An 18,645-nucleotide genomic window follows, 5' to 3' on the forward strand; every position below is an offset into this window, starting at 1 on the left:
TTAAACCTGTCATCTTTATTTTGTGTGCTTCATTGTTCTGTGCAGTCTAGGAGGCTTGATATATCCCTTATTATCTCTTTAGCAACTCTGAAAAGTTTCCTAGAAGTTAAAATAATTACAGCTGCTAGCATTTCAGAAATTTCATTTTGTCTTCAAGGCAAATATCAAATATCAAACCATTTTTGTTTTCCCCTCCTAACTTCAAATATTTATATGTACTGAAGATGTTCCGGATCATATTCCCTGAGAGAATATGAAGTTTGGCCCCTTGAAAAGTGTATCTATCAAAATGTCTTTCCGGTTGCTGATTGCTACTTTGATCGCAAAACTTTCCTTCACCGTACCTGCAAATGCTTCTAGTTGCTGTGTAAAACAGTCACAACACCTTTCCTCAAGAAAGTCTTCACAATCCTCTTCACTATGCTTCTTTCTCCTTGTCTTTTCTTTTGACCCCGAACAATAATTACAGACAGGAGCTAAGGCCTCTGCAGGGATATGGGTGTCATTATGAGAAAAAGGTCCACTTAGCAGAATTTCTGTAATTCAAGAAATGAGCAGCAGTGTAAAACTGTCATGGAAAATTAAAAGTAGAGGAGAAAAAAACCCAAACACACACATAAAAAAAGAAAAGGAAACACTGGATCCTGTTGTAAAGCTGTTGGGCTCCATGCAGAGCTAGCCTCTGTGTTGGTTTGTGTTTTGGTGACATAGCGCAACTCTTGCGGGTCCCTCTGCTTGGGCAAGGAGCCCACTGGCTGCCACAGATTTCCCCACTTCCAGCTCTACAGCCCAACCACCCCTTTGAGCCCACTGGAGTCTCTTGTCATGCGGTTCCCCTCACCTGTCCTGCACAGTGTCCTGCCCAGGCTGAGCCAGGGCACCCTTAGGAGGCTGTTCCCTCAGCACAGAAAGAGGTGGAAGCTAAAAACAAGCAAGGTAAAAGCATATGGGAAATCATAACACAGAAAATGACCTATAGAAAAAATCTGGCTTTAAAAGAGACAAGCTGCTGTTACAGGGAGCGTACACTCAATCTATACTTATGCTGGGCATTAGCAGGCACTGGAGGATGAAGGTGGTGTATATATGTTGCTGTTGTATTACATTAAGAAAGACAACTTCATTTCTATATTGTTAGATCTGCTATTGCTATTGCATCCGTTTCAAAATTTGAGAAGAATGATATTAAGTTTACAAAGGTCTTGAAAGGATTGATTGTTTCAGAAGAGTTCCCCATTATGTGAAATCAAAATGTTACAAAAATCAAATTGTTATGTTAAGAAATAATAGGCCTAGAACTTGAATTTCAGTCTTGACTAGGCCAGTTTCATGTAGAAAAGGCTCCATGTGAACACACTTTTCTGCTTGTATATGCTTTTCTCACAAACAGACATTACATCAAATGCTGTTTGAAATAATCTATCACTTTGGAAAATTGTGAACCACTGTCATCCTTGTTGGACATTCTCTGAAACCATTATGAAACTTGGATGAAATCATACTCTTTTAGAAATATTCAACAGTAGAAAACGCCACAAATTGTGTCTTGTTTTTTCAAATGTGCTTAGTGGTTGGCTGTAGTGCAAGCATGACCATCAGCCATTAACAGGATTTTGATTTTGCTTGCACTACAAGGATCATCTGACTTGATGGAGTGGTGTGTGGTTTGCATGGATTTACATGATAGGAAATCAGATAAAATGCAGTGTGAGTAGATTGTGCCAGACCAACTTGATCCCTTTTTTTAGACAAGATAAATGATTTTCTTGACAAGGGTAATTCTGCAGATTTGATCTATTTGGAGCTCAGTAAAGCTTTTGGCACAGTGACACATGGGGAATTGTTAGTTAAGCTGAAGAGGATGAGGATTAGTACAAGAATGTCAATACAGTAAGGCACGGGCCAAAAGGGAGACAATGAGATGTGTTGTGCTGACAAACCATTGGGCCAGATGCATGCTGCTGGTGAAATTCCTCAGGGAGCAGCAGTTGCTCAGCCTTGGCCAAAGGGAGGGGGATCTGCCAGCTGAGGCTATTGGTGAGACGATCTTCAGAGGTGCTGCCCATACTGACTGACAAGTATCTGGTATCAGAAGAAAAAAAATGGAGTAACCGTAAGGTCACAATAAGGCATAAAGTGAGAAATACAGTGAGGCAAAATAGGATAATACACATAGGAGCTAAATACAGGAATTTCTGCCATGAGCTGGGAGTTATCACCTGGAAACAAAAGCAGCAAAAGAAATACTTGTCCATACTGTTTGGCCAGAGGGTAACTACTAGCCAGCAATGTGATGAGGTGGTGAAACAGCTTACAGTCCAGAGCACTCACCACTTCTGAGCTCTTTCTAACTGGTCGTATTCAGCACATTGTGTAAAATATAGATTTCACCCATATTAAAAGAAACAACTCAAAAATAAAGATGATGCACAAATGCAGCTTGGATAAGCAGAAGAGAAGAGATGAGGACCCATGTTAAAAAACAGGAGCAGACAGGCACAGGTTTAGCCTAGCAAAACTTGGGGGGGGAGACACATCATAAAGATCTTAAAACAGGAGAACGGTGAGCTAGCTCACGACGAGGTCACACAAGACAAATGGGTATAAAGCATTCAGAAAAAAAAATTGGCTTAAAAATAGAAGTTCCTAACTATTACAGACATGTTCTGCTGTTCCAGAGGAGCAAAAATGGAAAGAGCAAAATATAAAAAATTATCTTAATCATCTGAACTTCTGAATGAAACTATGTGATTCCTGATTCCATGTGATAAATGACGCCAAGGCTGAGGAAGTGGTGTTGCCCAAGAAGGTCCTGCAAGGATAACTTCAAGGAGTGCTCAACATAGATAACTGAGTTGATTTCTTAATGAGCTTGTTTGGTTCTTACCTGCAAATACACAACCACAGAGCATCCAGAGGATGACTGCACAGATTCTGGGAATAGCAGTGGCATTCACATAGGTATGAAAATCACAGGAGGCAAGGGATGCAGTCTCAGCATCAACAAGGACGAGGTTGCAGGCTCAGTGGTCCTCAACAAAAAGTGTGTGTTGTGCATCAGTTTGTCCAGTCTTCCAACTGCATGTTGCTCAATTCAATGTCCCCACCTTTCTCACAGTGCTGTCCTCTGTGAGGGCTGGCATGTTCCCGGTGACTTGGTCTTGATCCTCCATGGCATCCTACTCAGCAGTTAAGTTTTATGCCATTCATTGAGAGGAGAAACAAATCAAGACATCGAGAGATGTGCAACTTCTGATGCCAGATTTGCTTCCTATTCCCTTAGATACCTCATGAGAGATATTCAAGTAATTTTCCTACTTAAAAAATCAAATAAAACAAGTCTTCTTATTAATCTTCACCTCTGTCCCTTCTTCAGAATATATTGTAAAGACCCTAGAGGCTTATACATAGGAGCTGTACTATGCAGGTTTGAACCTCTGGTCTCTGCTCAGCTATCTTGTTAAATTCAATGCATATTTTACATAAAGGGTATTATTTAGCAGTGTCACTGCAAAATTTATTCTCCTACATCGGGCTTCCCTAAACAGTTCCTTGGCTGCCCTGAAACTTAACTTCTTTATATAAGGCATTATCCAATATGTGTTTTCTAGGATCAATGATTTTAATGTGTATACGCTTGCGTTAAAGGCTCATTTTGCATGACTCAAGGTTAAATGTATTTATGGTACACAATTGTACTAGGCAACTGGCCCCTGATTTATAAAGTATTGATACATGTCTTAAATTAAGGGAAATTCAAAGCCAAGCAGATCTTAAGCTTGCTTTGGATCTTTAAAAAAAAAAAAAAAAAAAGTTTTCTGAAATACATTCTGCGTAAATGCAGTTACGGTAGATACAAAGCTATACATTTTGATCCTGGTCTAACCATGCTGTGATTTACCATTTGGGAATTCCTCCACCCCCCCACCCCCGATATGAATGGTTTGTGGGTTAGTATATTATCCACCTCAGCCAGAGATCATCATGGCCGTATTTTGTGTGCTCGCAACTGGGAAGCCCTTAAGAACTGTAACAGCTAATACGAGAGACAAAGGGGAAAATTCAGTCAAATTATCTAGGATTTTTTTTTTTCATATTTTTTTAGTTACAGCTTCAATGGCATAAAAAGAAATGCACTACTACTACTACTACTAGTATAATCTTAAAAACCAAGCGTGCGTCCTGTGACCTCATCCCTGACACGCAGGGGTGCTGAGCCGCTGAGCCTGTGGCAGCTGGGGTGCAGGAACTCCAAGGACAACCGCACCCTGAAGGGTCACCGGAGACAGCTCAGTCACGGGGGCTCTCAGCTGCTCTGAAACCCCAGCCTAGTGTTACAGGGAGCAGCTCTTTCTGACGCTATTTTTAGATGCAAGGTAAAAGGAAGAGCATAGATGGGCAGTAAAGCAAACATATGCAGAGCTCCAGAACAGAGGAATCTTTGCACACCAAAACCTCTTGATCTTTTCACATATGTTTTTTTTTTCTTTTTCATCCCACAGGTATTTTTAGTGTTATGAATTACTTATTAGATTAATTGAAACCCTGTAGATTTGTAATTTTTATTTTTAAGCACTGAAAATATAGTACTCCAAATTTTATGTATTCTTTCACAGGCTCTGCTCATGACTACTTGTCACTAAAGAACCTGAGGGATCTTCTGTGAAAATCCTGGCATCAGAGTGTAGGATGCAGCACCCTGTGTGAGTGACTGTGGTACCTGGCTGGCACCAGTGGTGTGGAGTGTGAAGAACTGCCACCCAGGGCTGGCCGTGTTTTGGTAGCAGGACCTCCAACAAGCAGGTAATCCTTCTTTACTGAATGCATAAGGTGCGAGATGGACCCCAAGTTTTTACAATTTCTTTCTGAAGGCAGTAGATAATTGAAATAATATTACTTTATGAAATTAATAGAGAATCAGAGCCTTCCAAAGTGTAGACTGTTGTTTTGTTCATATTTTCCGGAGCACCAGCCTGTGAACTTTTCTCTTACATGTAACCAAGAAATACACTCACAGGCAAACAGAACACACCCTGCTCCCTCACACCACAGCAACTTTACAGCAAGCAACACGGACTGCAAAAGCAAGTGCTAAATTTGAACTTTCTCTGTGTTGAATGACTTCAACTTAAATTTATTTGTCTTTTATAACTGAAAAAACATGGAAGTAAGAAACATGGAAGTGTGAGGCACCTCGGTTTACTGGAATAATTTATCTCATACATTTATAGGTTCTTTTAAAAGGCAAAACTTTTCCTACATTCTTCTGGTTCAACCTGTTTTAATTGTGCATAAGCATGCATTAATACATTACTTGGCTTTCTGTCAGTTCATAGCATAGCCTGATGAGCTGATAGGGGAGAATATTTTAAGCAGGTCTTTTGAAAGATTGCTAGTAATGAATCAATACCAAATTAACATATATTACGGAGCTATATGATGATATGTGACTTGGTTGATGCTATATGCCCCATGAAGAGGCACATTCAATATACAACGGAAAATTATTTACTTTCCGCAAACAGGACCGCAATCTGCAAGCAATAGCTGCTCATACGTCTCAATTAAGAGCAATAAAAATAAACACACACACACCCCCCAAACCAAAAAAAAAAAAAAAAAAAGAAAAAAGAAAAGAGAGAAAGAAGCAGCCGTGGCAGGCTAATGGAAGCCTTCCCCGCGTAACCTCTTTTTCCGTGAGTCCTTCCTACCCGGCGGGCAGTTTGCGAGGGCAGGGGGTGTTTACTGCAAACCGCTGCTGCGACACCGCTGTTGCGACCCCGCTGCCCCACCGAGGCCAGGGCCGCCGCCCGCTCGCGCCCCGCCGCCCCCCGCAGCAGGCCCCCGGGGCAGGGGCGCGCCGGGCCGCCCGGCATCGCGCCTCCGAGGTGCCGCCGCCGCCCGCTGCCGCCACGCTCCCCGCGGGGCCGCCCCGGGGCACCCGCTCGGGCCGGGGGCGGAGGGGGGCGGGGGGCGGGAGGGGCGGGGCCGGGCCCCGTGAGGTCAGCGGCCGGTGGGCCAATGAGCGGCGCGGCGCGGCGGGCGGCGGAGGCCGGGTGCCCCTCGTGCGGCGGCTGCATGGGGAGGGCGGCGGCGGGCGCGGGGCGAGGGGTGCGGGTGCGCCCCCGCCCGCCCAGGGGGCGAGACTGAAGGAGGCGGCGCCGCTGCCCGGGCACAGGTGTGGCGGCGGCGGTGCGGGCGGGTGCGGAGCGCCCTCCTCCCGGCGGCGCCCGGCGGGGGATGTGCCGGCCGCCGGGGGCGCGCCGCCCGTGGGAAGCGCGCTCCTAACGCCACCTGGGCGCCGCGGGGAGCGCTCGGCGCGGAGCGGAGCGGGCGGTGCGTGGTCGCCGGGCAGCGGGCAGGTAGGAAGGGGAAGCGCCGGGTCCTTGGGGCTTTTGTTTGGCTTTGCTCGCTTGTGCGTGGGGTGCCGGCGGCGCGGAGCGACGTGCGGGACCGCCCGGTCCGGCAGCGCAGCGGGGATCCCCGCGGGGAAAGTTGCGGGGACGGTCTCTGTGGTGGGGCGGCTTGAGGAGCCGCGGGGCCCCCCCGCCTGCCGCTCCCCGTCCGCCCGGGGCGGGGGGCTGCGCTTGGGGCGGCGGCCGCCGGGGGGCTCCGCGGACCGCGGCGGGGCCGTCCCTCTCTCCGCGGGACTCGGAGGAGCGGCCGCTGCCGGCGGCTGCTGCGCCCCTGGAGCGGCGAGGGACCGGCCGCCCCGCCGTGCGCGCCCGGGGGCTCGCCCCTCTGTGGGGCCGGTGGGAGCGGGCACCGCGCAGCACGGCGCGCCCCGGGAGACCCGGAGCGCGGCTCGACGTGCCGCCGGCTGCCGGGCTTGTCCCGCCGGGCGGTGCGGGAGGGCGCAGCAGTGCGCGGTGCTCCCCCCCGCCCCGGCCGGCCGCTGCCCCCGGATCGTCCCCGGGCACCGGCGCGGTGTCTCCTCCGTTCGGGATCAAGCGAGGTTCCTCGGGGCGGTGTGCCGGGGTGCGGACTGTCGTGCAGCTGGAGTTTGGGAAGGAGTCCGCGGGCTGGCGCACCCACCGGGCTGTCTGAAGCAGCAGAGCCCAAGAATTTACTTAAAACCAGAGCGAGCCGTGTGCCCTTCGCTGTGTTGGAAAGTCTCGGGGCAGCGAGACTTAGATGGGCTCAGGCGTGCAGGGCGATGGATCAGCTGCTGTGGGTTTTCTTACTGATTAACAGGCTTCTGATTGTCTGGGATTACTTTATGGAAAAATGCAAAACCCAGCAAATATCTGCGCTGACCATATATAGAAGCAGCCACAGACAGAACAACTGTAACATTGCTGACACACGTCGAGAAACTTCAAAAAAAAAAGGCAAACAAAAGCTGGGATATGTCCTGAGGATGTTTTTGCCCAAGCGATATATTTTTCCTGTGCTTATACCCTACATTGACTGAAATGTTTATACTTTTTTTTTTATTTGCATACCTATACACCTCAAAGTTGGTGAATGACGTATTGATTTTATTTCATCTGCTTCTGTATATTTAATCTGTCAGTGTTTTTTGCTTGCTTGTGTTGGACCAGGACTGTAGTAGGTTAACAGTGCGTTTTCCAGAATGGAAGCCTGGTTTGGTGGCTTTCAGAAATGTGTGTCAGCATGGAAGCAAGCTGGTCACTCTTACAGCAGCAGTTCTTCATGGCATGGAAGAAGCATTGCAGGGTTTTCTGATGTTTTGTGGCCTAAAAAGTTTTCATGTTTTATGTGCTTTTTAAAATTTTAATTTCCCTTTATTTTTTAATCTGTTTTTTACCGGGAGCTTTTACATTTATCTTACTGCCCCGTAGAGCAATATGACGATTAGATTTGCCAGTGCTGAATCTCATTCAAAGTACCATGTTTTTGCTTTGGTGCCATGTGCGTGTTAACAGGGTAACTTCAGCTTTAGGGAACAAGACTTGAACTGAAACACTGAAAACCATTCTCTTGGACTCTTTTGGATGTAGCAGTTTTGCTAGATTTTAATAGCAAGCAGTGAAATCCTCCAGGGATAATCTAGTATGAAATTCACCTGACTTGCTGCCAGCTATATCAAAACAGGTTGCAAGTTTTCCTCTTTCGTTCTATGAGCTGCGCTTTGCCACCAAATCCAGAAATTGAGTTTGGTATCTTTTTGAATGAAATGTGAAAGGAAATAGAACCTCATTTATTACAGAAACTGTTGTGAGGTGCAGATTCAAGTCCTTTTGAAGAAGATGAATAGTAACTTTCTGGAGGGAGCCGAATGCATACTTTATATTGTACATCTGTGTATCGTCAAGTACAATCCATTTTTATTTCTATTACTGAAAGAAATTTAAATTTAATCTTGTAGTAATATAGTCTACATCAAACATCTTACCAGTATCTTTCAGAGCAGCAGTCTCGGAAGTAGGTTTTCATGGTGAAAACCAACCGTGACCTTATGAAACTTCACAAGCATAGTGCTCAATGGTCTCTTAACTGATAGTTCTGAGTGTTACTGTTAGGGGTTACAATGTCTTGGTTAATTTGTAAGCTGGTCTAAAGAATTGTCACACTTATGGCACTCTTCATTCTAAAGCTAAAGTTGCTGCTTTCAAACTATTCAACCTTCCTTTCTTGCATTAGTATTTGGATTTTAGTCTTAGTGCTATGAATGTTTTCAGGGTCCTCAAATGTTAAAGAAAAATCTTGTGATGACTAAGGTGGAAATCTTTCCTACATAAATACTACAACGTTATAGTTCTTGTTTTCATACCTTCCCTCCTCCCTCAGTCTTGATTTTAGCACACAGAAAGCCTAAATGCGTACTTTGTCCTGGCAGTTACTGTGCTTATGCAGTGTTATGTGACTCGAAAAGGAAGGGGAAGGAGTGCAAAAGGTGCTTGACACTAGAAGAAAGTTTGAAGTGATCTGGATGACCTTAATTAATTTTCCCCACTATCATATTATGGCTGGTTTGCCATTAAGGAGAAGTATACTCTGAGGATGAGATAAAGCATCTACAAGATATTTGAAGGCAGTGAAAGCTCTGCTCAGTGTGTGTAAATGCATGGTTGTTGAGTTTAGTACGTAAGATGATAGAACAGTTTACTAATATTATTAGTGTCCCTTACTGTAGTGGCAACTTTTCATTTAGTGAAGATGTATAATTAGGCTTTAAAATAAGGAGCAATATGGACAAGAATATGTGGGAGAGGATATGCAATACCATTTCTATCATATTTAAGTACCTTAGTTTGTGAATATGTAACAGATGTTTAAATGGATCTGTAAGCTTGGAATGAAAATGGAAAAGTCTGTGTAACACTAAAAGCAGTCTGTTTTGCAAATTCATTCAACAGTGTTGCTGCATCCCCCGTGACTTCATTCTGTGTCTTTCTTCAATAGAAAAACATCAGTTTTGCTAGACTGCACGGCTGCTGCAATGTGTGAAACTGTCGCTTAGAGATGCTGGGAGTGTGTGTATGAACTACACCTCTAAACCCATGAACTATGCCTTTCAGTCCGTCTGACAAAAGTGTTCTAGAATATACATAGGGGTATGTTTCTGATGGTGTTGGGGTGCAGAACAGAAGAAATGAATCTAGTGTGAGTCTGACATGCTATATTTAGTTTGGGACTTCATGCTCAGGAGTTGTTTGTCTTGTTTTTGTTTTAAGAGAGGACAAGAGCGTGCTGCGACGCTTTCTACTCCTTGTACCTTGGTTGTGTGCCATCGGAACACAGTCTTCTGTGTGCAAGCCTGGCTAAGAGATTCAGTGAGGGCAAGGAAAAGCCATTATCCTGAATGTAAATTATTGAACTTACTGCGTGTAAAATAGAAGAGCATGGAAGATTAACCCTTTTGCCTATTCAGAGTATGTGGCTTCATGGTGGAGGCATCAATTAGTTTAAAGGAAGGTAGGCTTAAGTGAATTTTCTCATGAAAAGTTTGCAAACTGAAGGCAAGGTCTTTTCTATGGTTGGGAAAGTTTTGGAAAAACAAACCTGAAAGATTTAATTTGTATTATGAATGATAAATACTCAGTTGCTCAAATAAGAGCTAGAGGCAGTTTGATACTTCTGTAAATTAATCTTGATTAAGATGGTTACAGAGAAATATTTAATAATACAGCTAGAGTATGGATTGTGGGAAAATGTTTTCCTGGCTATGATTCGAAAATGCAGTCAATGCTATTACTCCAACTTTAGAATGAAAGCAGAGAAACAGAGGAGGAAAGGTAAACAAAACCCTCACTGTTTAATTTAGAAAATGTCCCTGCAAGCAAATTCAGGTTTTTGTTCATTTAGCTGGATGTAATACAGCAGTGTAGTCACAGTATCACAGAGCTCTCTGCAGACCAACCATCTGATAATTTGCCCCCTCTCTGTTCTGAGTGTTATGTCTGGTATTGATCTCCAGGAGTTTGGGGCTGCTCTGCAAGTTTGTATCGAGCTCTTGTCAGGGTAGTGAAAGTGATTGGGGGGTGGGGTGGGGGCGGGCGGGCACAGGGATTCAGGATTATTACATTCAACAGTTGATGGCGTTGTGCTCTATAATGAGTATTTCTGATTGATTTTTTTTTTTCTTTCTCCCTCTGAATGAGATGGCAGCGTGATGACGTGTAAGGATAATCTCTCAGTGTGTGTAGATGATAATCTGTCCTTCTGCATTCTCAGTATATCCCCATGGAACAAGGTTAACCATGACATGCAAAAGCTAATAATACAGAAAGTCAGACATTTCCCTCTTACATGTAAGTTCATAGAGGACTGAGAGCTTTAGGGGGGATGGGATTAACATAGAAATGCTTGGAGTTTTTAGGGCAAGCCTCTGATGTGCCTCACTTATGTTAAAGAAAATGATGTAATCTCAGTGCCTGTGGTTGGCTGGGGTGTCTTGTGTGACGTTGCTTGCCTGCTTAGCTCTGTGTTCATGTGTACCGTTAACGGTTCTGTCCATTACTACCTTATCTGAACAACATTAGGTGTACTGGAGCCCAAGGGCTTTTCATGGGCCTTAGAGCTTCATGTGAGATGTAAAGGGACCACTTTCCAGGTCAAGTCTATAGTGTAGTGACAACATGCATTGTCCTGCAGCCACATCATTCCTGCCTCTCCTTCTCTTAAGCAGGAAAAAGCCCCTCCAGCATCTAGGATTCATGGGTTTTGATAAATCTTCCCAATGTTCCTGCACGAGGGTCTGACGTATTATCTGTAGCATCTAACGGAAATAACCCTGACAGTTTTGAAGGGGAAAAAATGCTATGTATCATCCACAAGGATTTATAAAATAGCTCTGAGGGGCAATCTGCCACTAGCCTACAACTCCATCACTTCATTATGAAATAAGTAAATTTATTGCCTTCAGTAATTGCTCAGGTTTCTAATAGCAGAAAATACATTATTAAGGCTGTCAAAGCATACTTTTAAAAAATCTTACTAAGTACCTAGTGAAGAAGGAAAGCATTTCCGTTTCTTCAGCCTTGCATTATAAAGTTATGTGCAGCAATGCTATTCTTCATAGGATTGAAATAGAATGGTCTTGACTTACTTTCTAAAACCTTAAATGTTTTGTAGAAGGTACTGGGCTGCAACAAACCCAAATAATTTGGTGAGATAATAGCAGTCCTAGTGGTAGAATATTAATTACTACTTTGGGTTTCATATGACCTGGAAAACACTTACTCGCTTCATGGCTGTTACTCAGGAATGAGAGCAAGCAGGTCATTATCTTGAAGCGACATACGTGCATTCACTAAAAATGCAAAAGAAAGGTCTGCAAAACCCTGAAATAAGTGTCAAGTCTATAGGGAAAAATTAAATTCCCTTTCCTTAGACTAACGTAGGGGAGCTTGTCCCACAGGGTGCTGTTATGTATGAAAGGAGACACAGCCCTGTGCTCACGTAGGACTTCCTGAAACACAACAGAGGCTGGGTCTGTCTCGGGATATTAAGGCAGCAACATTCATGCTGCACATACTGAAGCATGAAATATCCATTATGATTGGTTTTTATAGCTGCAAGCTCTGTATTGGTCACCTGTGCAAAATCTTACTGCTTTCTTTGGCCAGCAGCCTTTTAGCACTCTCCCATGTTTCTCTAGTAAAAATTAATAGTACTAATTGTCACTTCTTTTATCATTAATTTCTGAATCAACATGAGGTATTGCTATAGCAACAAATCCTTTTGAACTTCACTGCAGACAATTAGTAGGAGAATTCAATCTCGATGTGTAATAAGCACAATAGTAAGAACTATTCAAAGGATTAAGGAACTTTCTTTTAAAAAGAAGGGGAGTAATGCACACACTCAAAACTGTCATGGAAGAACAGAAGTTTAACATTTTCAGAATTATCTCTTTATTAATCCTCTCCAGTTGCTGAACAAAGGTGCATACTTGCTTCTAACAAAATAATTGCAGTACACTGTGTCTCCTCAGAGATAAAATACATCACCCTGTGGAACACTCTGCAGATTTTTATCTCTGATAATGATATTTCAATATAAACTGCTACATCTTCTCTCATAGTATGTCTGTTCTTCGGCACTGACAGTGGATGTGCAGGAAAAACCCAAATAGGCTTTGGGATTAGCTGGACAACAAACAGTCCAAATTAATGAAGTCAGAATTAGGTAGTGCTTTATCTCTACTTTTTTTTCAGCTTAAGCATCCTTCTCTCTTTCATCAAAATGGATTGCTGTTTGCATTTTACCTTGCCATCTTTCTTGATAACAGGGAGACAAGGAAAGTTATCCGTATATACGCACACAAATCAGGACATGTAACAGATGTGCATATGCCAAATATCTGAGGAACAGTGCAATGAAATGCAGCTGCCTTGGACTATGAGTCCATGATTGGCATTCTTGTCTGTGGTAGAATTTGAGGTAGTGAAAACATATGTTTTTAGGGGGAGCTAAGTTTCTGAGGTTGTTGATTGTAGTGGAGGAAGGCTGTGTGAGAAGGGAGCATAAGGACAGGTGAAGGGTAAGAACAAGATAACTGTAAATTAAGGAAACTAAGAGGATAGTCAAAGGCATAGTGCTTCACTGGATGTCAAGACTGGCTCTTTTGGGTGTTATTAATGTATGTTTCCGTATACATAGTGCCCCCACCTTCCAACACACTGTTAACTTTGCAAATAATAATTGGTAGAAGGCAAATATTGAAAATGCAATTGCATGCAAGGCCACAGCTCTGCAGCTTTCTCTTGTCACAACACCTCTTTTTGGAGAGCCCTCTGGAGCCCTTTGTATAATGTCAAGGTTATAATTTTCAAGCAATCAAAGCTAGAAATCTCTCTTAAAGTTGTAGCTCTTGGTTGTTCCTTTTATTGGCATAGTGATTTGGCTTTGTTAACTGGGAAATCTTAAAGAAAATTTTGTAATAAAACCTAAAAGAGCATTACAAAAGCCTCTAGTGAAGAAATGCTGAGTGTGTTTTACTTTCAGGATTCTTGGAAGAGAAATGATCCCTGGAATATTTATGAAGTAAATATCTTTCTAAAATACCTATTGCAGAAAGCATCTCCCAATAAATAGAGAACAAGCAAAGTAAAGTCACTTTAACAAAGTGCCTCTTAAAGAGGACTGGAAAAAAAGAATTGGAGTCCCATCTTGGATCTAGAGCTGCCGAGGTAAATCCAGGGGGGGTTAAATTTAGTAAGGAGGCTTGGTGGAGGATAGTGTTGCTTACTTCAGATGTCTTTGTGTTCTTTTTCTGGGTACTTTTTTGTATAAAATTATTTTGGATTTCCTGTGGAACGAGACGGAAAAGTTCACTTTAAGAGAAAGGACACAGATTTTCTCTGGAAGACGGAAAAAAAATGATCTCTAGTGTCTGGATGCAGTGTAAAAAAGCTAACAAAGAATGACTTTAGAACAAATCCTGTTGAAAGAAAGGAGGTCTACATTGAAGCAGACAGTTGAATGGGCTAACCTTTGTGTGTGTGGAAGAGAAACTTGTAGGACTACAGCTGTAGGGGTAAAGGGTTGTGCAGTAGCAAATAGTTTTTTAAAATGCTGTACAATGCAAAGAGAACTAATACAAATAGAAAAGCAATGAGAATTGTAGCTCCGTTTCTGGAAACTGCAGTTCAGTAGCTACTGGCTAGTGATGATGTGGTGGGCAAATGTATTAGTTCTTTTCCTTTATCTTAAACTGCAGTGTGATAAGGGAATATATCAACAAAACTTAAGATGGTGCTTGACTTTGTTATTGATAGACAGGCATATGTGTGTCAGATTGGCAGGTTTTTCCTTTTCAGTAATACATTCATCTTTCACTTAAATAGCATAGTGCCTACCAGGACTCTTAAATAAAAATATGAGTGACTATTAGTTTTCCTCCCATTCCATATCGCCACTTAAAAAAAAACCAAGCCAGTAGTTTTGTGAAAGCAATTACATGGAAGGCAAAGATGAACTGTACTTCTCAGAAGCAGCAGACGGTGTTTATACTGTTCACTACTGAGTCAGTAATTTTCATTCTCACTCAACTCAATGAAAGCTGTGTTTGTTTGCCAAAGGGAATGCTTAAGAGGCACAAATGTGCAAGCAAGATTAAAAAAGGTGTATTAGGTTTATGTGGCAAGGTTTTGGTAGTGGCGGGGTTACAGGGGTGGCATCTGTGAGAAGCTGCTAGAAGCTTCCCCTTTGGCTGATAGAGCCAGTGCCAGCTGGCTCCAAGTCAGACCCATCGCTGGCCGAGGACAAGCCAACCAGCAGCCATGGCAGAACCTCTGGAACAGCATATTGAAGAAGGGGAAGCAGTTACTGTGCCATACAGCAATAGCAGCTGAAGAGTGGCATGAGAATATGTGAGAGCAACAACTCTGCAGATGCCAAGGGCAGTGCAGAAGGAGGGCAGGAGGTGCTTGAGGGGCCAGAGCAGATATTCCCATGAAGACTATGGTGAGACAGGCTGTGCCACTGCAGCCCATGGAGGTTAATGGTGGAGCAGATAGCACCTGCAGCCCGTGGAGGACCAGAGCAGGTGGATGTGCCCAAAGGAGGCTGTGTCCCCATGGGAAGCCTGTGCTGGAACTGGCTCCTGGCAGGAGCTCTCCATGGGGAGAGGAGCCCAGGCTGCTGGAGCAGGTTTGCTGGCAGAAGTTGTGACCCCGTTGGGACCCACACTGGAGCAGTCTGTTCCTGAAGGACTGTACCCCATGGAAAGGACCCATGCTGGAGCAGTTAATGAAGCACTGCAGCCTGTGACAGGGACCTCAGGGAGCAGGGGAAGAGTGTGAGGCGTCCTCCCACTGCAGAGGAAGTAGTGGCAGAGACAATGTGTGATAAACTGACTGCAAACCCCGTTCCTCATCCCTCTGTGTTACTGTGGTGGAGGAGGCAGAGAAAATCAGGACGAAAGTTTAGCCTAGGAAGAAGGGAAGGGTAGGGGGAAGGTGTTTTTAAAATTCGGTTGGTGGTTTGTGTGTGTGTGTTTGTTTGTTTTTTGCATTATCCTACTCTGATTTGATTGGGAATAAATTAAATAAATTCTTCCCCAACTTGAGTCTGTTTTGTCTGTGATGGTAATTGGCATGTGATCTCCCCCTGTCCTTATGTCCATTCATGAGCCCTTCCTTACATTTTTTTTATTTCCCTGTCCAGTTGAGGAGGAGTAGGAGTAATAGAGTGGCTTTGGTGAACACCTGGCATCCAGCCAGGGGCAACCCATCACAGAAGGTTTATAAAAAGAGCAATGTATTTGCTCATCCTTGAAAAATGGTAGGGCATCAAATCCACTTTTGGTGTTTTTTTCTTTTTCTTTAATGCATAGAAACCTTTCAGTTGGTCTTTAAAGACTGCCCAAGACATGATCGCTTTCTGCTGCAGTCTGTCCAGAAATTTCTGATTTTCTTTTGCAATTATGTTAGTTTGAATGCTTCCAGCTTGAGCTAGATCTCATGGATAGAACTTTAAGCTACAAATTTGTATGAATTCAGACACAAAACTGCTGTGATTCTTTCTTTAATGTCCAAACTCTTTGGGAACTAATAAGTTTTTTTTTGTGCTGCTATCAAAGTTTTAGTTTCATACCCAGTGATGAAAGATTTTTTGATGTTTATTTTACTGCTAAAAAGTTAATGAAAGTGTTCATTCAAATCTGATTTTCATTACTATGATTCTGAAGATCATATTTTGTATGAGCTATGTTTCTCATAAGCACAACCCAAGTGATCCATCATTAAAAGCACATTTTTACAAGCAGCAAGGAGAGTTTTAAAGCTATTTACATTTCCACCCAGTTTAGGGAAGAAAAATGTCATTTGTCATATCAACTTCTGCATTCAGCATAATGTATTGCCATCTGTGAATAAAATATTGAAGCTGAATGGATAGTGTGATTCTTACTACTGTATGTTGTTGTTTGGGGAGGAGACAGGGAAGCAGACAATGTTAAGTTCTAAAATGAAAATCGTAATTCTGGAAAGACTTTCTCTTCAGGAATGCTAAGTGAACATGGATTTAGTTTTGTAGATTTGTACTAAACGCTTTCTTGAATCGGGTTGAAAAAAAAGAATGTAGGACTTTCAGCTGCTCATTTAAGTAAGTGTATGTTGAGTCCGTCATCTGTAAATGTGGTTCAGTGAATAGGTACTTGGAGTCCAGGACCTTTGTGAAACATTACATGCTGAAGCTTTTCAGGGAACTTGTGATCAAATCTGTTGCTGATTTGAGCTTCCAGGAGCAGCTCCTGAATTATGAGTTTGGTAAAATCAAACTTTTAAATGCCTGAAACAGGAGACTGAAGGTTATGTGACTCTTGTAGGCTGACAGCAATGATCAGGGGATCCATTAAGATCCAGGATACAGCTGAAGATGTTCAGGCCTAAAAAATTTCAGTGTAATTTATTTACCACAACATTATCACACATACACAATTCTAACTCGCTGTTATATTTGCAAGTTAAGAAAATGGAGGTTCAAAAATAAATGTGATCAGATATTTTTGTTTCCAAGAAGAAAGTATTGAAATAAAAAAAATTATAACATACCGATTACTTTTTAATGTAGCTAAAAAATCTAGCAATCTGCCAATATTAGCATGCAGAGATCTTATCCTTGTTATAGCAGTTTGAAACTTTCCATGGTACAATGAGTCATGTGGGTGACCATTATCTTTCTCTGTGTCAGATCTCATCAACTTATTTCACTTGAGATGTTGGTTTGCTTCTAGGAATAAGGCACTCATTTTCCATCAGCTGTACAGTTTTGCTTCTGTTTCTCTTAACATTTCATTGTCATAACTATTCTTATAGCTATTATGGAGAGCAAAAGTTCCTTTAAAAAACAAAAAAAACAAACAACAAAACCCACAAAACCTCATCCTTTTGGTTTTTTTTAAAGGTGGGAATATTTCCTTGATATGGCTCATGTAATGGGATGGGTGGGAATTTATTTGCATTATGTATTGATTTATATGACAGGTACAGTTGAATACTGAGAACGCTTGTGTTGTAGCCTTTTGTGGTTGTGTGACTTGTATGACTTTGATCCTGCTTTCTGTATTGGAGTTGGAATTGGGCATTGCAATGTCATAAGAAGAGTGTTTCTGAATCTTAATGTTAATAATACCAAAAAACCCTCCATTTCAAGATTGTTCCTTTCAATTATTCAGATTTTTTTTTTAATTGACCGTGTGTTTGAAACTGTGGTGGTGTTAGCTTTTGGTTTAGCCCCTATTTTCCTTCATTATGCGTTTATTTTTTTACTATATAAAAAAAATAACTTTTGGTGGCCTTTTGCTGGGTTTTTCCAATGATAATGCTGCTGCTCCTGACCTCACTGAGAACAAGTGCAAGGCTTTGTGGTTTCATTGGCAACTGGATTGAATTTACATATTAAATTGTTAATTTAATTTCTGTATGGATTATAGAAAGTCATGCACCAAACTCATGGCTAGTTCCAGGTTAGTATTGACAGTTTAGGGAATGGAATTTAGTTACTGTACTGTTTTCAAAAATAGTCCTATAAAAAGAAGCATTTCTGTGAGAAATTTGAGAATTCTAGTGGTTCAGCTGGTAAGTTATGCTAGAGCCTGACTGTATGTACTAGAAAACTTTAGTGCCAACACTTCCTCACTCCCTCGAACTCCGATGCCAACTGTCTTGGATTATTAATGATTAAGAGTAATGAATAGGTGCAGGAAACATTCACTCATCATGCCTGGTTAGCTCATGCAGAAAGTTAAACCTGAAAAGGTAAAACATTAAGAGGAGGCAATATAGAAGAAGTGTTCATAAATTTGATGACTGCATGTATACATCATCTGGCTGTGTTTCTGTCTTCCTTAACGGTGTGGTGTGACACCTAGCACTATTAAGCTAAAGGCTGGTTGGTTTTTTTTGTTTGTTTTGGATTTGGGCAAATTTTCAGTTTGGTCTGTATTTCACTTTCCTTCCCCCCTCCCCCCCTCCCCACCCCCCCCCCCCCCCCCCCCCCCCCCCCCTTTTTTTTTTATTTTTAAGTTTGGACAAGGAAAAGTATAGAGTTTTTTCTGCACAGTTTTACCCATGGATTTTATTTATAAAATTTTTCTGTAGTTTTCCGGTAGCAGTGGTTCAAAAATCCTCCCATTTTCTTCTACCAAAGGTATTGCCCTCCCCTAGTTAAAATGAAACAGAAATACAAAGTCTGGAAATTCTTGGCCAGTTGCTCTTGTTTGGGTAGCGG

The 18,645-nt window shown here is 42.5% G+C and overlaps 1 long non-coding RNA gene across 1 annotated transcript in view; it reads left to right on the forward strand.

The window, feature by feature from the left end:
- Window positions 1-6,084: 6,084 nt before the first annotated feature.
- Window positions 6,085-18,645, forward strand: part of LOC121090693 — a 154,864-nt gene continuing 142,303 nt past the window's right edge. Inside the window, exon 1 of the long non-coding RNA XR_005828663.1 lies at window positions 6,085-6,362. This is a non-coding gene — a long non-coding RNA (uncharacterized LOC121090693). The remainder of the gene's footprint in view (window positions 6,363-18,645) is intronic.

Source organism: Falco naumanni, chromosome 6 (assembly GCF_017639655.2).
Source record: "Falco naumanni isolate bFalNau1 chromosome 6, bFalNau1.pat, whole genome shotgun sequence".
Taxonomy (NCBI): Eukaryota; Metazoa; Chordata; class Aves; order Falconiformes; family Falconidae; genus Falco; species Falco naumanni.